Source organism: Palaemon carinicauda, chromosome 1 (assembly GCF_036898095.1).
Source record: "Palaemon carinicauda isolate YSFRI2023 chromosome 1, ASM3689809v2, whole genome shotgun sequence".
NCBI classification, from domain to species: domain Eukaryota; kingdom Metazoa; phylum Arthropoda; class Malacostraca; order Decapoda; family Palaemonidae; genus Palaemon; species Palaemon carinicauda.
The window spans coordinates 71,149,730-71,169,729 of NC_090725.1; the positions used below are offsets into that span (position 1 = coordinate 71,149,730).

At 35.7% G+C, this 20,000-nt stretch overlaps 1 protein-coding gene across 4 annotated transcripts in view; it reads right to left on the reverse strand.

Moving 5' to 3' along the window:
• Positions 1-20,000, reverse strand: part of sif (still life) — a 1,404,800-nt gene that overhangs the window by 735,523 nt on the left and 649,277 nt on the right. The window lies entirely within an intron of this gene.

Below are 20,000 nucleotides of genomic sequence, written 5' to 3' on the forward strand. Positions count from 1 at the left end.
TCATAGACGAACTCTTTCTCACGGGCTTGGTTGTGTTTACTCTTCATGAAAAATGTTACATTGCTGAGGTTTGGCATTCGCATCCTGCTTATGATATGACTATGGCATTTCCCACACTTCTCTTACTTCCACAGTGACCTGTAGGTCATGTGTTTTAAACAATATCTATATATTACACATATACTGAACACGGATGGCAGCACCACATGAGCATGATTGGTTAAGCAAACAAGTAGTTCCGAGCAGCTTTCCCTTTGTATAAGACATTACAGGAACGATCATACAAATATTTCTTCCTTGTTATCTTACAGAACGTTGACAATAATCAAGAAGTGGTAATTAATCTTTTTATTTATATATATAAAAATTTATTTGAGATAATTTTTAGTTGGGTTCATGTGTTTTTAGCAAACATATCCCTATAAATTTCCGATCGTAGTTCAGGGATGTGTGTACCCCTTTATTGGAGTTCTCAAATGATGAAGGCTGTCAGTGGTTATGCCTCATATTTTGATGCCTACAGTGGGACTTACTCTTCTTGCTAGGCAATATCAAAGAAAAGAGCTAATATCTCTACATGGACAATTATTATAACTCTGTAGCCATTTCCCAAGTATTGCATGACAGTGGTATCCATAACTGTGGCCATATTTGGCTCTCCAGAGCTGGTCCCAAGTTAAGGCCGATTCACACGACCCGTTTTCTTTCCGGAAGGCTGGGTGGTGGCTAACCGCCGTCGAAATGTTGTACATTCACACAAGGCGATCCGTATCCGTTTACCCGCGCGCGGTTTTCATTGTTTACTTAGACTCTGTCACGTGAGGACCGAGTAAATTACGATAATTTTGACAGTATAAGATGTTGGTTGATAACTGTGTTGATAAAATAATTTATGCAATTTCATGATAATTTTAATATACTTGGCATGGTGCATAAAGTATGATAAAATCACCTGTTTTATTTAATGCCTCTCCAGTCATTTTCCAAATCTTTTCTTATGTAAATTATTTCTATACATCTTGTTTGCCATGTCAAACATCTCCTCATACCCTTGAAAAAGTTCAATTAACCTCTCATACATGGTGTCAACAACAAACTAACTAGTTTCTATGACTCTATATTGTGAGGAAAAGTCAGGGTTGTAGGCCACAAAACGAACGGGTACGATACAGGTCCTCATTCCCACAAAACATCATCCACCCGTTGGTTGGAACGGGGTGGCGAACGGGTGGCTAACGGTCGTCACACCGGACAGGGTTTCTTGGAAAGAAAGCCGAGCCGACTCAGACGGCTGACGACCGAGGGCCGCCGTCAGCCTAACGGGCCGTGTGAACGGTTGTATTTGAATACACGTAAGAAAGCTAGATGCCACTTAACCGACGGCCAGCCTGTCGGAAAGAAAATGGGTCGTGTGAATCGGCCTTTACTGTAACTCCTTACAAGAACCAACATTCCCCAAGCCATTACTTACTCTTAGAGGAAAGGAAACACCTTTGTGATCATCTGGAAGGACGTGACCCTAATCAAATTGGTTACCAATCTTCACAATGCACTGTTGTAGGATCATGAATGTCGACAGAAAGACACTCATGAAAGATTACAGAAGCATCGTCCCAAAGAAATCTCTGATTACAATGGGTGGTGTCGACTATTTTGATCAAATGATCAAGCATTACTACTTTACAAGGCATACCAGCATTTGGACAAAGAGGTTTTTTATCTACCTCTTCCAGATGGTCCTCTTCAATGTGACTGCCTTGTACCAGAATTACTCCTCGGAGATGAGGTAGAGCTTCAAGAATTTCACCTTGTTCATTGTTAGTATTTTGATGCTGACATGCGGCCCTACAGAGATGTCAACATCATATATAAAGGACAAAGCAAAATCCCTCTTTCCTCTTCGATGGATAGCACCTCAGAAAGAGACCTTGATCCATAGGATCTGACACCAACGATAGAGATGATGTCAACATCAAGCAAGAAAGCCTGTTCTAAGACATCCTTGTGTCATGGATCCTGTTGTCAACCACAAGGCACAAACTGTTCCGACGACCCAACAGAAGAGGTGTCCTTGGTGCTGGTCGAGGGGGATTTGGATAGTAAGGGCAGTAGTTGGTTCTGCACTCCCTGCAAGGTCATTTATGCAAAGAGACCTGCTTCTGTGCATATCACCATAAAGGACTTAGCAGCTGGGACTAACCTCCTCCCCTGCCACCTGGCCAGTAGCTGTCCTGGCCTTTCTACCTATCCACCAACTTCAACAGAGGACATCTTATATTCAAGGCAAGTAGCAAAAGAAACATCTCATATCAGTGCAAAAAAGCAACAAAGAGTAAGTACAAGACTAACAATTCTTGAATGAATGTTTGTGTGCGTTTTTGTAAAGATATGCTTGTATGTGTGTGGATGCAATGATCAGATTTTTAATCAGACATGTTTTTATAAAATATATTTTACACAAATATTTCTGTTTGTTTATTATTTAAGCTTTGTTCATGTTTCTATAAAATAAACAAACACACATTTATATTTATGTATATATATATATATATATATATATATATATATATATATATATATATATATATATATATATTCAAATACGCCATATATTTTAATACCTTAATGTCTGGATTCTCTCTTATAGCTCGGGATCAGAGACTCAAGGGGGCACCCTTCAAAGATAATAGCTTCTGACTGGCAAGGGAATCAAACCCTGGTCCTGGAAGCTGGCATACCAGTGACACAAGGTTCTATTACTGTAATGCTAGGATGGCGTTTCTCCCCCGTTTACACTGGCATGGCAGGTCTCCCCCATTCCCATTGGCACAGGGAGCTTACTTGTTCCCACTGGCACAGCAGAGTTCTCCCGTTTCCGCTGGTATGGCGGGACCACCCCGTTCCCGCTGGGACGGTAGGGCTCCCCCGTTCCTGCTGGGACGTATGGCTCCGCCGTTTCCGCTGGCCTGGCGGAGCTTCCCCAGTTTCCACTGGTACGGCTGGGCTCCCCGGTTTTCGCTGGGACAGAGGGGCTCCACCCTGTTCCCGCTGGTACTGAGAGGCTCCCCTGTTCCCACTGGTACTGCGGGGCTTCCCTGTTCCCGTTGGGATGGCGGGGCTCCCCCGTTCACAATAGAACAAGAGGCTCCCTTGTTCCCAAAGGCATGGTCGGGCTACCCGTTCACAATAGAACAGGAGGCTCCCTAGTTCCCAAAGGCATGGTCGGGCTACCCGTTTACGCTGGCATGGCTTGGTTCCCCCACTTCCCGCTGGAACAGCGCAGCTCCCCCCTTTCTGCTGGCACTGCAGGGCTCCCCTGTTTTGCTGGTATGGTGGAGCTTCCCTATACCTGATGGCATGGCGGGGCTCCCTCGTTCATGCTGACACAGCAAGGCTCCCCTGCTCCCGCTTGGGAGGCAGGGCTCCGCTGTTCCCGCTGGCATGGCGGGGCTCCCCTGTTCCCGCTGGTACTGTGGGGCTTCCCTGTTCCCATTGGCACGGCAAGGGCTCCCCCATTCACAATGGAACAGGAGGCTCCATTGTTCCCAATGGCATGGCGGGGCTCCCCAGTTTCCGCTGGCATAGCGGGGCTCCCCTGTTTTACTGGTACAACGGTGCTTCCCTGTTCCCGTCGGCACAAGGGGGGTCCCCCGCTCCCGGTTGGGCGGCGGGGCTCCGCCGTTCCCGCTCGCATGGCAGGGCTCCCCTGTTCCCGCTGGTACTGTGGGGATTCCCTGTTCCCACTGGTACACCGGGGCTTCCCTGTTCCTATTGATAGGGCTGGGCTCCCCCGTTCACGTTGGAACAGGAGGCTCCCTTGTTGCCGATGGCATGGCGGGGCTCCCCCGTTTCCACTGACATGTCGGGCCTACCACACTTCCCGCTGGACAGCAGAGCTCCCCCCGTTTCCATTGCATGGCAGGGCTCCCTGTTTCGTTGGTACGGCAGAGCTTTCCTCTTCTCGTTGGCGGCGGGGCTCCGCCGTTCCCGCTCGCATGGCAGGGCTCCCCTGTTCCCGTTGGTACTGTGGGGATTCCCTGTTCCCACTGGTACACCGGGGCTTCCCTATTCCTATTGATACGGCGGGGCTCCCCCGTTCACGTTGGGGCACAAGAGACTCCCTTGTTGCCGATGGCATGGCGGGGCTCCCCCGTTTCCACTGACATGTCAGGCCTCCCCCATTTCCCGCTGGACAGCAGAGCTCCCCCGTTTCCGTTGCCATGGCAGGGCTCCCTGTTTCGTTGGTGCGGCAGAGCTTCCCTGTTCTCGTTGGCACGGCGGGGCTCCCTAGTTCATGCTGACACATTGGAATTTTCATATTCTTTCTAATGTCAGTCACTATTTATTCATTATGGCAACAAAGATGTGACCACACACACACATAAAACCGCTTTTACACAATTTTATGCATGTATCGATAATTTTATCTACGGGTGATTGTGTACTTGCAAATAACTGCAATTGCCATGTTTCATTGTGTTTTATATGGTATAGGAAATGAAATGTGAAATTACTAACATTTCAATATGAAAAACCCTATTGTATATTTTATCACATGAAAATTAATATTTACTGTATTGTTGATATTCTAATAATATGTATAATTTATTTAGGAGTTATATAGAAAATTATTCAGCTCGCTGATGCAATATTCAACTTCTTTCTATCATCTTTGGTAGTTACACTACGAAATGTCAACATTAAGTAGGTTGATACATAACATCATTGCTCACCATGAAAATATTAGCATTTTGTAATCATCCATGGCTCATTACCAATCAAATATATATAAAAATAATATACATTTCTACACACTTTTCATATAGAATAAAGTCATCTAACATAATTATCATATTTCTTTATGAATGTTTTTATGTTTCATATTTATTTTGTATAATTTTACCTTGTTTTGGGCTTTCTTGATACTTTTAAGGATTGCAAAGATATTCTGCTTACATCAGAAAATATTTAAATAATTCTTCGACATAATTCAATAAAGAAGGAGTTCATATCTGTTATAGTTTCGCCATACCGAAGAGCACAAAGCAATTTCTCTGCCGGTATGTAAATTTCGCCCACGGGTAAGTCATGAGCCTGATAGCGAGTTTTTCATTCCCGGGATCACGAAAGGGTAAAGGGATTATTAGTTTGTCTTTTACAAAGCAAAAATATATAAATATATATATATATATATATATATATATATATATATATATATATATATATATATATATATATATATTTATATTAATAACAACAACAACAACAACAACAACAACAATAATAATAATAATAATAATAATAATAATAATAATGATAATAATATAAGTCAATTTACATTATAGGCACAAACATCAGGACCCAGTGGAAGCAGTTTGACTGCTCCTCTTTTAATTTCCTAGGAATTTATAACAAAGCACTTTCCATTCAGACATAAGGTCAAGTCCCCTTCACATGGCATTGTCAGGTGAGAACACGTGTCTACGAAAGTATTCCATACACAGATTATATATATATATATATATATATATATATATATATATATATATATAAACACACAAACAAACATATATATATATATATATATATTTATATATACATACATATATATATATACACACACATATATATATATATATATATATATATATATATATATATATATATGTATATATATATACACATATATATACATATATATATAAATAGTGATGATATTTGACAGTCCAAACATGACGTAACTTACAACGATTATAGTTGTGTTTTACATAACACAAAATACTGAAATACACTGGAGGAGATAAAAATACGTAGATATCAAGTTTCTTTACATAAGACGTAATCAAATAAAAAAAAACTCTCTCAATGAATGACATGACTAATTAATTATCTAATTAAAGCTAGAGTTCGAATAAAAAATTCAAATACTCATGCAGTATGTCAGCACAAGGAAAATTAGTTGAGCGGCACCGTAGTCAACAAGCATCACATGTATTACATATTCTCTTAATAATGTTTCATAAAACAGCCGTTCTGAAAAGCAGACACTTATAGTAGATATAACACGTTATATATATATATATATATATATATATATATATATATATATATATATATATATATATATATATACATATATATATATATATATATATATATATATATATATATATATATATATATATATATATATATATATTAGCAGCGCTATACTGCATGTATACTTATATAAATATGAATTTAATTATATATGTGTATACATTCATATATATATATATATATATATATATATATATATATATATATATATATATATATATATATATATATACATTTCCTCTAAGTGATTTCGCCTAGGGACTGATCCCGAGGTCTATAAGAGAATCCGGACATTAATGTATTAAAATATACCGCTATTTGAAACATGAAAAAAACAGGTTTAAATGTGCAAAAAATTAATCATATATAAATATATATATATATATATATATATATATATATATATATATATATATATATATATATATATACATATACAGTATATATGTATGTATATATATATATATATATACATATACAGTATATATGTATATATATATAAATATATATATATATATATATATATATATATATATATATATATATATATATATATATATGTATATCTATATATATATACATATATATATATATATATATATATATATATATATATATATATATGTATATACATATATATATATATATGTATATATATGTATATATATACATATATATGTATATATATATATATATATATATATATATATATATATATATATATATATAAGAATAATTATTCGTTTACTAATGGGATAAGCAGTGCAATGTAACTGTCATCTCTCATCTAATTAGAATTTACAATTACAAACACCGATGTCTATATCACACAATCACTATAGCTTTAGCCTATTGGCGTTATTTATGCATGGTTCATTAACGATTATACCCTATTTCTTTTCACATGCGTTTTATTCACTTTTTAAAAATTCCAAGACAGGCCAAGATATGAGAAAAAGGATGAACTCAACTCTAGGAATTTCATTACTAAACCGGACAAAACCCAACTTTCCCGAAACGCATTTCAAACTGACAAGCTTTTTTACATATTCAAGAAAGGGAGAGAAAGTTTACCGCCGAGACTTTACGAGATTCAAAGGTATGCGTAGTGTAAGTCAACACACTTTGATTATATAGTTCATCACTTATTCTCTTGGATGTATTCCCTCCTTACATCCTTCGTTGCGAAACGTTTAGTACTTGCCAACCTGTAACTATTTTCTTCATACAATTTTTGAGGTTACGGCTTACAAATAACCCACAGAATTCATAAATCATCACTTGAATAGGACAGGGGATGGGAGAGATTAGAGGAGGAGGAAAATGTAGGGAAAGGAACGTGTTTACAACAAGAACAATACAAGGAAAGGAACGTGTTTACAACAAGAACAATACAAGGAAAGGAACGTGTTTACAACAAGAACAATGCAGGGAAAGGAACGTGTTTACAACAAGAACAATACAAGGAAAGGAACGTGTTTGCAACAATAACAATGCAAGGAAAGGAACGTGTTTACAACGAGAACAATACAAGATAGCAAGCTAAGGGCGTATTACTTACTGGTTTCATTCGCCTTTTCACATCTTAATATTTTCAGCATATAAGTTTCACTGGTTACAGTGCTCTTACTTTAATTATTAATCGTAAAAGCTACACTACAGACGTAGGATTATTATTCATTACCACAAATTCCGAAGTCATGTTTGATTTTGAATAATCTTCAAATATTTCACATTTTACAAAAGGTATGGAAACATGAAGGTAAAATGATCCACAGTTCGGGCATTGAACAAAAACTTACATATAAGCAATATCTTGCATAGAAAGTATAAGTTAATCTCCTAAACCGGACAAATAACACAATTACCGACTTCTAGATATATATATATATATATATATATATATATATATATATATATATATATATATATATATATATATATATACACACACTGTGTGCAGATATGTTTAATAAATATTTACTTATGCATAATGTGTGTATATATATATATATATATATATATATATATATATATATATATACACACAGTATATACATACATATATATATACACACAGTATATACATATATATATATATATATATATATATATATATATATATATATATATATATATATATATATGCGTATGTGTGTATCAACCCAAAATAGAAATTAATACCAAATTCAATCTCTGGAATATATAGCCAATGAAAATTCTTAAATGATATATGCATTTGGCTAAGCAGGGACTCGAACCTATGCTTCCGAGTCAAAACAATCCTAACAGTAGACTCTACCAATGGGCCATCACGCGAGACATAGGTTCATTCCTGTCGAATACAGGAATCTGTACTTGGCCTGGATTTAAAATCAACGCATCTCCACCATGCTAGCTCGTTAATGAGTTTGCAACAGGTGTCTATTTATGATGATCATTTGTCAGTGGATATATGCTCACAAGCTTGAATTCGATATTGGATACCATTTGGGATTTAAATTTATACACTACTATAGTCACGTTTGTCGGTGACAAATGATTACATATCCATATATATATATATATATATATATATATATATATATATATATATATATATATATATGTACGTGTGTGTGGGTATGTATCTCTCTCTCTCTCTCTCTCTCTCTCTCTCTCTCTCATATATACATATATATATATATATATATATATATATATATATATATATATATATATGTGTGTGTGTGTGTGTGTGTGTGTGTTTATTTATATTGAAGAATAAGGGTTTTAATCATCTGATAAACAATAAATGTTGTTGATAACATAGGAAATTAAGTTTTCAATGGCTGGTAAAAGAGAAGATAAAAAAGAAAAAAAAAGAAACGTACGAGTATCCAGATTCAGAAACTGATGATAAATAGTTATATACAGAAAATGTAGTAAAGTGTAATCAAACTAAGCGGGAAACAGTACTGGAACAGACCACTATAGTCCATTTCTTTTAGCGATGCATATTTGCACCGACTCGCAGCGGTGCCCTTTTAGCTGGGAAAAGTTTCCTCATCGCTGATTGGTTAGAATTATCTCGTCCATCCAATCAGCGATCCGGAAACTTTTCCGAGCTAAAAGGGCACCGCTGCGAGTCGGTGCAAATATGCATCGCTAAAAGAAATGGACTATAGAATAATAGGTAATGCACAAAGGCTAAAGTAATCCACAGCCAAGTGTAAAGAATAAGTAATACTGGTCATTACTCTTTATATTTAACCATAAGGAAATTTCAAGCACCGTCGGCTCATAGAGCCTCATAAACATGAATAAGAAAGAGAAAGCCCACAATACGAGTTAGTTCTAATATCGCTGGACTGGTGGTGAGAGTGGTGTGACGGGCCGAGAGAAGGTTGTGACTCAAAGGCAGGAAACAATCAACTGAGTAACTTTATTAAAGAACACTCTCCTTTATATACAAAACCTCAAGGCAACAGGAAATTTCATGTTCGAGAAACAGACAATGTTACAGAGGAAAAACGCATACATGTTTATTCTGGTTCTTTTTAGTGCGAGGGAAGAGCGCAGATACAAGCATAATATATACAAAATAATTTATGTACGATCGTGTGACACACAGTTGGTACAGTGGCTTTCGTACCCATGGCTTATTTCCTTAAAGTCCTGTTAACTTTAGTTTGTGAAATTAGTAGAATACAACAAACATTTCAATATTTCAACTCTCAATAAAAGTCAAGAGCTATTATATAAAAGATAAATGAAAAGTATTTTTGTTCAGCCTGAGTCCGATAAATAAATTCTATACGAGAAGATAAATGAACTAAATTAATTATAGATTCGATCTTATCTGACCAAGTAAAGAAAACGTGATATCGACAGTTCTTATTCCCTTTAACGATTCCTTATCGGCTTTTCGTATCCTCGGGAGCAAAATACAATTTATTCACAAACGGCAACATAATGTTAAAGAGTTCGGAGCAAAATACAACTTATTCACATACGGCAACATAATGTTAAAGAGTTCGGAGCAAAATACAACTTATTCACATACGGCAACATAATGTTAAAGAGTTCGGAGCAAAATACAACTTATTCACATACGGCAACATAATGTTAAAGAGTTCGGAGCAAAATACAACTTATTCACATACGGCAACATAATGTTAAAGAGTTCGGAGCAAAATACAACTTATTCACATACGGCAACATAATGTTAAAGAGTTCGGAGCAAAATACAACTTATTCACATACGGCAACATAATGTTGAAGAGTTCGGAGCAAAATACAACTTATTCACATACGGCAACATAATGTTAAAGAGTTCGGAGCAAAATACAACTTATTCACAAACAGCAACATGATGTTAAGGAGCTCCTTCAGCAGTTAAGTTGATTTTTGTCTGATATATTCTGAAGGACAATAGATAAGGAAGCCAGGACTGGGCAACCAGGTTTTCCGGGTTCAAGTTGTTTTATATATATATATATATATATATATATATATATATATATATATATATATATATATATATATACACATTATATATATATATAATATATATATATATATATATATATATATATATATATATATTATATATATACATTATATATATATATATATATATATATATATATATATATATATATATATATATATATAAAGAGCCTCTTGGGAAGGTTTTTTCTTCTTCCAAGTTTCCTGGAAATTTATTCTTCTTCAAGGTTTTATGGATAGTTTATTCCTCCTCCAGGCTTCATAGAAAGTTTATTTTCATTCCAGATTTCAGGGAAAGTTTATTTTCATTTCAGATTTCAGGGAAAGTTTATTTTCATTTCAGATTTCAGGGAGTTTATTTGTTTGCCAGATTTCAGGGCAAGTATATTTTTTCTCCAGGTTTCAGGGAAGTTTATTCGTTTTCCAACTTTCAGGGAAAGTTTATTTTTTTCAAGGTTTCAGGGAAAGTTTATTCGTTTTCAAGGTTGCCGGGAAGTTTATTTTTTCCAGGTTTCATGAAAAGTTTATTCTTTTTCTAAGTTTGAAGAAAGGCGGGTTCTTCTCCAGGTTTCAGGGGAATATATTTTTCCAGGTTTCAAAGCCAGTTTATTCTTTTTCCAGATTAGTTTACCAAATTTTCAATCTAAACAAATTTCTGATTATTTTGCAGATAAATTCATCAGGGTATTGCTGTATAAATGTAGGTTTAAAGTTTAAACCAGAGAGAGAGAGAGAGAGAGAGAGAGAGAGAGAGAGAGAGAGAGAGAGAGAGAGAGAGTTCCTATTTTGGGATTAATAGCCATTATTTCGGAAACACTCAGACAAACCAGAAGCTTTCTCCTAGAGAGAAAATTAGAGTAGTCTTTTTATTCAAAAGTCCCTTGAAGGCATTCAGTCAAAACAACAATCCTCTAAAAACCGTAATATTTTCACTTATGTCTTCTTAATGAAATTGACTGCAAGGACGAATGACGATTCAAATTTAGGTGTTGGATGTCATAATACAATCTATGAATTAGGAGCATGTGACTATAGTCCATTTCTTTTAGCGATGCAGATTTGCACCGACTCGCAGCGGTGCCCTTTTAGCTCGGAAAAGTTTCCAGATCGCTGATTGGTTGGACGAGATAATTCTAACCAATCAGCGATCAGGAAACTTTTCCGAGCTAAAAGGGCACCGCTGCGTGTCGGTGCAAAAATGCATCGCTAAAAGAAATGGACTATAGGCACATGGGCCGAGTGGGCCATTCATGAACAAGGTGCCACTTGAAATAATTTTGAAAATGTAATATAAAGTAAAAGCTGAAAGAAGTTTGATAGCAAAATGGAAGAAGGACAGTGAGAATGAAGGTGACGTCCCAAGGCTGAAAGGTACTTGAAGCTACAAGCGTTCTGAAGGAAAAGGTAATTTTCCACGTTTGAATTTATGAATAAGAGGAAAATTAATTTCCTTGATGGATGGAATGTCCAGTAGGCGGCGTGTCAGTAAGTTTGCTCGGTTGGTCTTAGGTGGTGAACAAGTCATTCAGCTTCGGACGTTGGACTGAACGGACAAGCTTTTATAAAACAAACAAGAAATTAAATTGATGTTATTAAGCTTTTTTGTTTGGATCAGCAAAATGTAGTTATCATGATTGTTTAAATGTAATGGTATGTGTATAAAGAGTCTAAATGCCTTAAGTAAAGACATCGTGTTTCAGCAACGTCCGAGTGCTATACGAACAGTCGTACCCAAATTCAATAAATGAAATTTGATTTGACTTAGTTTTACTTGTCCGTCCATACTGAGACATGGAGTATATACAGGAACTTTACTTGAAAGTGGAATGATTATCCTCATTGAATCATTTAGTGTACTTGTCTTTCATATAACTACTTCATAATTCAATTGTTGGCCTTTATAGCGTTTACTTTGACTTCCTTCCACTAGCCATCTTTATTTATCATTGTTACGCTGTTTTCCGAAACTTTTCCCTCAAGACACCTTTCAAATGCATAACTTATATGGTTGTAATTCAACGTATTTTGTTTACCTTTTCTGTTCTTTTGACTAATTAGTTCAAACTGTCCCTTTGCTCCCCTCACTCAGCAAGCCATTCCTTCTTTGAACTTTGTCCTGCCTTATTAAAGTAATCTCTCCCTTTGTTTCTTTGTTCTGTGTCCCTCTATTCTACCTTGCAATCTCTCTGAATGGTCCTTTTTTTCTTTCTCTGGAAATATTAGTTTCGCTTGAACTTTTCACTCTTGATTTCTCTTAGCTTTCATATTCCTTGGCTTTTTTCAAGTCACTCAATTATCAATTATAGACAATTTTACTTTTGGTTTCTGAAAATATTTTCTTTACATTATTTTTGCTTGGTCGAAAGCTATTATATTATTATTTGGTTTTATCCTTCGTAGTCTTTAACTGTTGTCATCACTGTTTCCTCTCTATCATTGTACTTGACTCCTGTAGTCTTTTCTAATTATTATTGTCCTACTCTGTCCTTTTCCCAGTCATAGGTTTTTGACAAAAATCCGCCTTTTCTTCGGTTTGCGGCACATTTTCTTGGTTTCTGTTCAATGGCTTTAATCCTTCATACGGTTTGTACCAACCGTGTGTCACACGATCGCACATAATTCATTTTGTATAATATTATGCTTGTATCTTCGCTCTTCCCTCGCACTAAAAAGAACCAGCATAAACATGTCTGCATTTCTCCTACGTAACATTGTCTGTTTCTCGAACTTGTAATTTCCTGTTGCCTTGAGGTTTTGTATATAAAGGAGTGTGTTCTATAATAAATGAACTCAGTTGCTTTCACACTGCCTTTGAGTTCACAACCTTCTCTCGGCCCGTCACAGGTTCTTCACACTGTTGTTTAGATTATTTTTTTTCTTGAAAAATTTCTTTCATTGATTCTGCTGCTTCTCACCGGCATTTTACACGGTGCTTCCTCTTCTTTGCACTTTCTCTTCCCAAGTTTAACCTTTATATTTCACGGTGACCATCAGTACCTTTGATTGATAGTTCCTCTCATTGCTTAAGTCTTTTAAAAATACAACATACCTATAAACCTTAGGATAATATCAAGAGGGTCTCCCCCTCTCTTTTATTCTTCTCCTGTACTTCTCTTTCTCCCTCTTTCCTTAATCTTTCCCATCCCGAGTACCTGCCTTCGAGCTATAAACTGGATTGTATCCAGGGGTACTCTTCCTTTCCCCATATTCCCCACTTCCCTATTATTATTATTATTCTTATTATTATTATTTATATCATCTTTTAACGGATTCCAGATCCTTATACAACCAAGCACCATAAAACCTTCAACTCTCAACCAGTCTTAGAGACTTATTAAATTTTACACTTCGATCAGCACAAGAGTAACTGATGAGGTCTAGATCTCTCCAAACTTCTTATCGATCTTTTCCTTTCAGACAAATCAGTAGAAATTGATGAATATAATTCTATCATAAAAGCTCATTATTTTTTAATTCCACTCTAATTTGAAGATACATAACAACTTCTTCAGTCTTATAAAATCACTGACCTTGTAAATTTGACCTTACCGGAGATAAATCTATACGCTTTCAATAGATCTTGTACATTCATAGGTATTCTTGATATAGCCTCTCGGATACTTATCAGTTCTCAATACTACTGACATAAATCTGCAGAAATCGATAAGCCCCCTATATAAGAGAAAATTATGGGCAATCACTTCCCACTTCCCTGTTTATGTTTGGAGACCGTACTACTGGCAATTCCTTCTTATTTGTTTGCTAGCAGTATAGTTCGCCTGAGTTTCTCGTTAATCTGCGTGATTTCTACTCTTGAATAGATTATCTATAGTCCATTTCTTTTAGCGATGCATATTTGCACCGACTCGCGGCGGTGCCCTTTTAGCTCGGAAAAGTTTCCTGATCGCTGATTGGTTAGAATTATCTTGTCCAACCAATCAGCGATCCGGAAACTTTTCCGAGCTAAAAGAGCACCGCCGCGAGTCGGTGCAAATATGCACCGCTAAAAGAAATGGACTATAGTTTCATCTCGAATCCTCACTTTCCACCGAACCCTCTTACCCACAAACCTACTTTATTAAATCTTCTTTCCCTATTCCTACAGTACATCGGAGCATTATTACAAATGGAATCTAATATCATCAGCCATCTCTATATCAAACCTAAGCTTACTATAGTCAATTCCTTTTAGCGAGGCAGATTTGCACTGACTCACAGTAGTGCACTTTTAGCTGGGAAACATTTCCTGATCGCTGATTGGTTGGACAAGATAATTGTAACCAATTAGGTAACAGGAAACTTTTTCCGAGCTAAAAGGGCACCGCTACGAGTCAGTGCAAATGCACCTCATTAAAAAAATATTGAGTATAAGACTATGCAAAGATTTGTTTCGAAGCTTTTATATCTTGAGTATTCGAGGCTTAAAAGCAAATTAGTAATGAATAAAAGTTAAAGCACGTAAATAAAAGAATCAACAAATACTTAATTTGGTTAATGGTATAATCTACTTGTACCATGAATGAAAATAAAATAATAGCCATTTCTATTTCAATGTGTTAAATAGCCACCGGACTGACAAAAAAAAAAAGTGTATTAGCAAAATCAGACAGACTGAACAAACAAGGCTTTCACTCCAAATACACCGCACGAGGAGCGAAGAGGAAACAGCAAGACTGAATTATGCCTCCTTTACCATGAGGGCATCGACTATTCAACCAACATCATCAAGAGAGAGAGAGAGAGAGAGAGAGAGAGAGAGAGAGAGAGACTTTCCAGGGTGGTTCGTTATTGTATTTTCGTCAAAATCTTTGTTTATTCCAGGGAAACTGGAATTCAGATTAAAGGGCGAAGGAGATGATGCACCCGAGATGAATTGGGCAATAAGAGTGGAATATGAAGACTGGCTTGGTAAGAGGCAGGGGAAATATTTACTAAGCATTTTTTTTTAACTATTACATATTTTCATACTGCATCTCCTGAGTACACAGAACGATAATGGAAGTATACAGTATACCAATCAGCCTCTTTACATAACACTTGAGACATTCTTTTTTAATTACATTGATAGAAGTAATGCGTATATAAAGAGGAAATCTTTGTGAAAATGTTAATTTGAGACTTTTTTTTTTAATTACATTGATAGAAGTAATGCGTATATAAAGAGGAAATCTTTGTGAAAATGTTAATTTGAGACATTTTTTCTAATTACATTGATAGAAGTAATGCGTATATAAAGAGGAAATCTTTGTGAAAATGTTAATTTGAGACATTTTTTTAATTACATTGATGGAAGTAATGCGTATATAAAGAGAAAATCTTTGTGAAAATGTGAATAAAAATAATTTGAAAAGGTTTACCTTAACTGTGAAATGATATTACAATTAACGCTGAAATCCCTTATGAAGTTGACGGAACTTCCGTAATCTTTCAGATGTGTGCTTTTATATTCACAATAGAGAGAGAGAGAGAGAGAGAGAGAGAGAGAGAGAGAGAGAGAGAGAGAGAGAGAGAGAGAGAGAGAGAGAGAGGGGGGGGGGGAGTTATAAAGGTGACGAGGGTTTAAAACCAAATTTCCATATCAAGAATACATATAATAATTTCTTAATATAAGGCCAAAATAAAATTGATCTTTTGATATTCTAGGAGATCAGGATTCAACTCTCTAAAAAAAAAAGCTATAAAAAGAGACTTTAATCGAAGGGGACGATAAACACAACTGTTATATTGAATTGTATTGACATTATTGTTATAAAATAACATGAATGACTCTCTTTGTAGTAAATAAAAGGCACTGTATGAAAAGATTCAACGCAAAATGGAAACAAACCCTTAAATGACAAACATCGACAAAATAATTTTGTTTGATAATAGCCTACTGATATAATGTTCTCTGAAGTCCGTGTCTGGCCAAACAGGCCAGACAATATTATTAAAATGCCATAGTACAGCCAAGCTCAATAGAAATGTAAAATCAACATAATCAATTTGTTTTCGTTTAAAAACAGGCAGCAAAAAATAAGTCAATTAGCTTGTGTTCCCAAACTATAAAAAAAAAAAAAAAAAAAAAAAGGTGAACGGAAAAAAAATCATGAAGTTTAATCTGGCAAGAAGCGAAAGATAGGTAGCTGCGGATTATTATTATTATTATTACTATCCAAGCTACAACCCTAGTTGGAAAAGCAAGCTGCTATAAGCCCAAGGGCCCCAATAGGGAAAAATAGCCCAGTGAGGAAAGGAAATAAATAAATGAAGAGAACAAATTAACAATAAATCATTCTAAAAAAGGCAACAACGTCAAAAACAAATATTTCATATATAAACTATAAAAAGACTCAAATGAGTTTCAAATCTCTACATCTCAAAAAGCAAATTACCAAAAATCTATCCAGATGATAATCTTGTATGTCCAACTACGTAAACTATGAATATACAGGAAATTAAAGATTAACGAGATAAGTGTACCTATTGTAAAGACCTGAGCAACCATATTTTGAGAACGAGGTTAGGCATAAACATGTATACAGTGAAGTGAAGAATAAAGTTTTAATCTATATTGATAAAATAATTTTCCATCTAGATCACAACAAATTAAATCTTCCACATACAATTGAATAAGATTTATCAAACGTACAACGAGCATATCTACGGCAGTAAAAGATGATTCATTATACACAGGCTGCAAATACTAAACAACAGAAAACTCCATATCTAATGATGAACGAGATTTTTTACGGTATCGAACCACCATTTGTTCAGTTATATCTTAAAAAAAAAAAAAAAAAAAAAAAAAAAAAAAAAAAAAAAAAAGCCAAGTTTCGTCGAATTCTGTTCCGCAATTTTTGCTATACCCTACAGACACAAATACAAAGGCAAAAACGTAGCATACTTCAAACACTAACCTATTCATAAGTTATCGTATTCTGCTGCAATCCTCAATCAGTTTTTATTCGAAAACAGAAAACAAAATCTGGCGATTGCTAATCTGGATAATAATTCACAATTAGGTTGTTTATCAGACAAAGTTAGGGATGGGTAAGCCCTTGAGCTGGATTAACAAAACACCGATAGCCAATTAAACGAAATAATGAAACATTGTCCTTTCTGATTTTTTAATCTACTTTGAAAAGAAGTCAAAGGCCAGAAGAGAAGTTTCAGGAATAAATAAGCCAAAGTAAAATACTAAAACAAGTGAAGACGAGACCTAAATTAAATAATGATACAAACTGCAAACAAAACTAATAATGAACAATAAAGAAAAATCTAGTTCCTTAAAACCTCCTCCTAATAAATTCTGCATTTACAGACTTCCTTTAAATCAGGCTTGTAACCAGAAACTACTGATATAAAATCGAAACTCCTGCTCACATTAAACTCCCGACCGTGAAATACAAAAGATCAATCGTCATTCTCATCACAATATCGATCTAAAAATGATGTATTTAGGATTTTTTTTTTTTGGCAGAGAAATGGAGATAATAAATAAACAAAATCGACAGAAACTAATTTAAACTAACGTCTCATAAAACTCTTAAAATCTTAGCAATGCTTCTTTCGTGACATTGCAATTTCCACATTCCCCTTGAAAATACTCTTTGATATAAATGACATGAACTGGAAAGATATTATTTTCTATTATATTCAGATCTAAGGGGAGAGACGAACTTGGAAGTTAACTTTAAACGCAAAATTAGAAGCCAGAACCATTTCCTTCATCGAATCAACTGGCCTTTGCTCAATAACAAATCCTTACAAAAGGAAAATCATCCTTCAATCAGATGTTCAATCATAACCATTTTATCATAAAAAAAAAAAAAATACAACATGAATTTCCATGCTCCAACAGTCTAACTAATTTCTTCTCAGAAATTCATCAAGATGCTGAGTTAATTTTAGTCATGATCTCCAGTGCTAAGATTTTACTACTGTTACTCTAGACTCAAAATTATGAATGAAGCAAAGTCATCTGCCAAACCAGGTGACACACTATAAAGCGATCAATGCGACTTCCACAAATTAATGCTGGAATGGTTCATGGGAGACATCATTAATCTGTCATGCTAGAGCAATGAGTCATTCTCGGCATTTATAACTATATGTCAAACTTTTGTGCGTGACCTTTTAATATAATGAAAACAATACTCAAAGTCCATGGGTTAAAATTGTTACTTAGAACAGTAATGACGTAAAAACATCAGAAACACTGGTACGAGGACTAATCAGAGTGTCACATTACCATCATGTGTTACTGAAAAGCGTGGGATATAAGATCTTACTTTCTGGCCTGATGCGACGACTTGAGGAGACTGAGACTTCCATAACGACCTCAACTTTACGGTTAAAAAAGCTAATGAGGCCTTCTCAACAATCTTAGGTGAGCTGCTCATTAGGATGTAAAACTCTCACGGCGATCTCTTGTATGTTGATCCACCAGAGAGTAATTAAGCATTTCCAGGTGCGTCAGATTGTAAAGGGTATATAGTAGTTCCAGGTGTGCAGTTATGATATATAATAAAATATCCAAGTCATTACCAGGTGATTTAAACTGTATGGATATACGACCTTTACACAGTCTCTACCATACCTTAAAAGTTTAAAGTTCACTCATGAATGGTAGAGGCAAGTGGCAGTGACAATGCCCTAGAGGCTGACCATATATACATATCATCAGATCCCAAGACCCCTTTCAACCCCAGGGAGTACCAGACAATGGCTGCTGATGTCTCAGCAGGTAGAACCATATGTCAGGCTGACACTTGCACAACTTTTTGCCACGAATTTGTCGTGGCAAGTCATGACATTTTGTGGCACGAACTGGAAAACCAAAATAAAAACAAAAATTACCTCAGAATCACAGCTCACCTGTCCACATTGACACGAACTGGCACGACAAGTTCACGACGAGTTCATGCATAGTTTTAGCATAGTTTGTGCACTTCCCGCATCGTCCCGACGAGTTCACAAACAGTTCGCGCATAGTTCACACCGCGTTCACGAAATTTTGTCGTGACCAAAATTTTGAAGATTTTAAAATTCTCGTCACTACATGCCACGATGTCACGACAGGTTCACGACGAGTTCACTCCAGTTCACGACGAGTTCACGCCAGTTCACGACTCGAGTCGTGACAATGCGTGCCACAAATTCGTGCAAGTGTCAGGGTACCTACAGGCTCCTCTAAACCACCTCCGCCCCCATTCATAGCTCACAATAATAGTGAGGTTGCAGATATTACAAGAAAGTATCGAGCTTGAGCGGTTCTCAAACGCAAATCCGGCACAACGTCAAGCAAGGACGTTTCCAATAGGCCATCACAACCCTGACAAGTATGCCTGAACCAACCAAGCAGTTATTAATAACATATCTCAAGATGATTAATGAATAGAAACAACAACAACAAAAAAAATCTACTT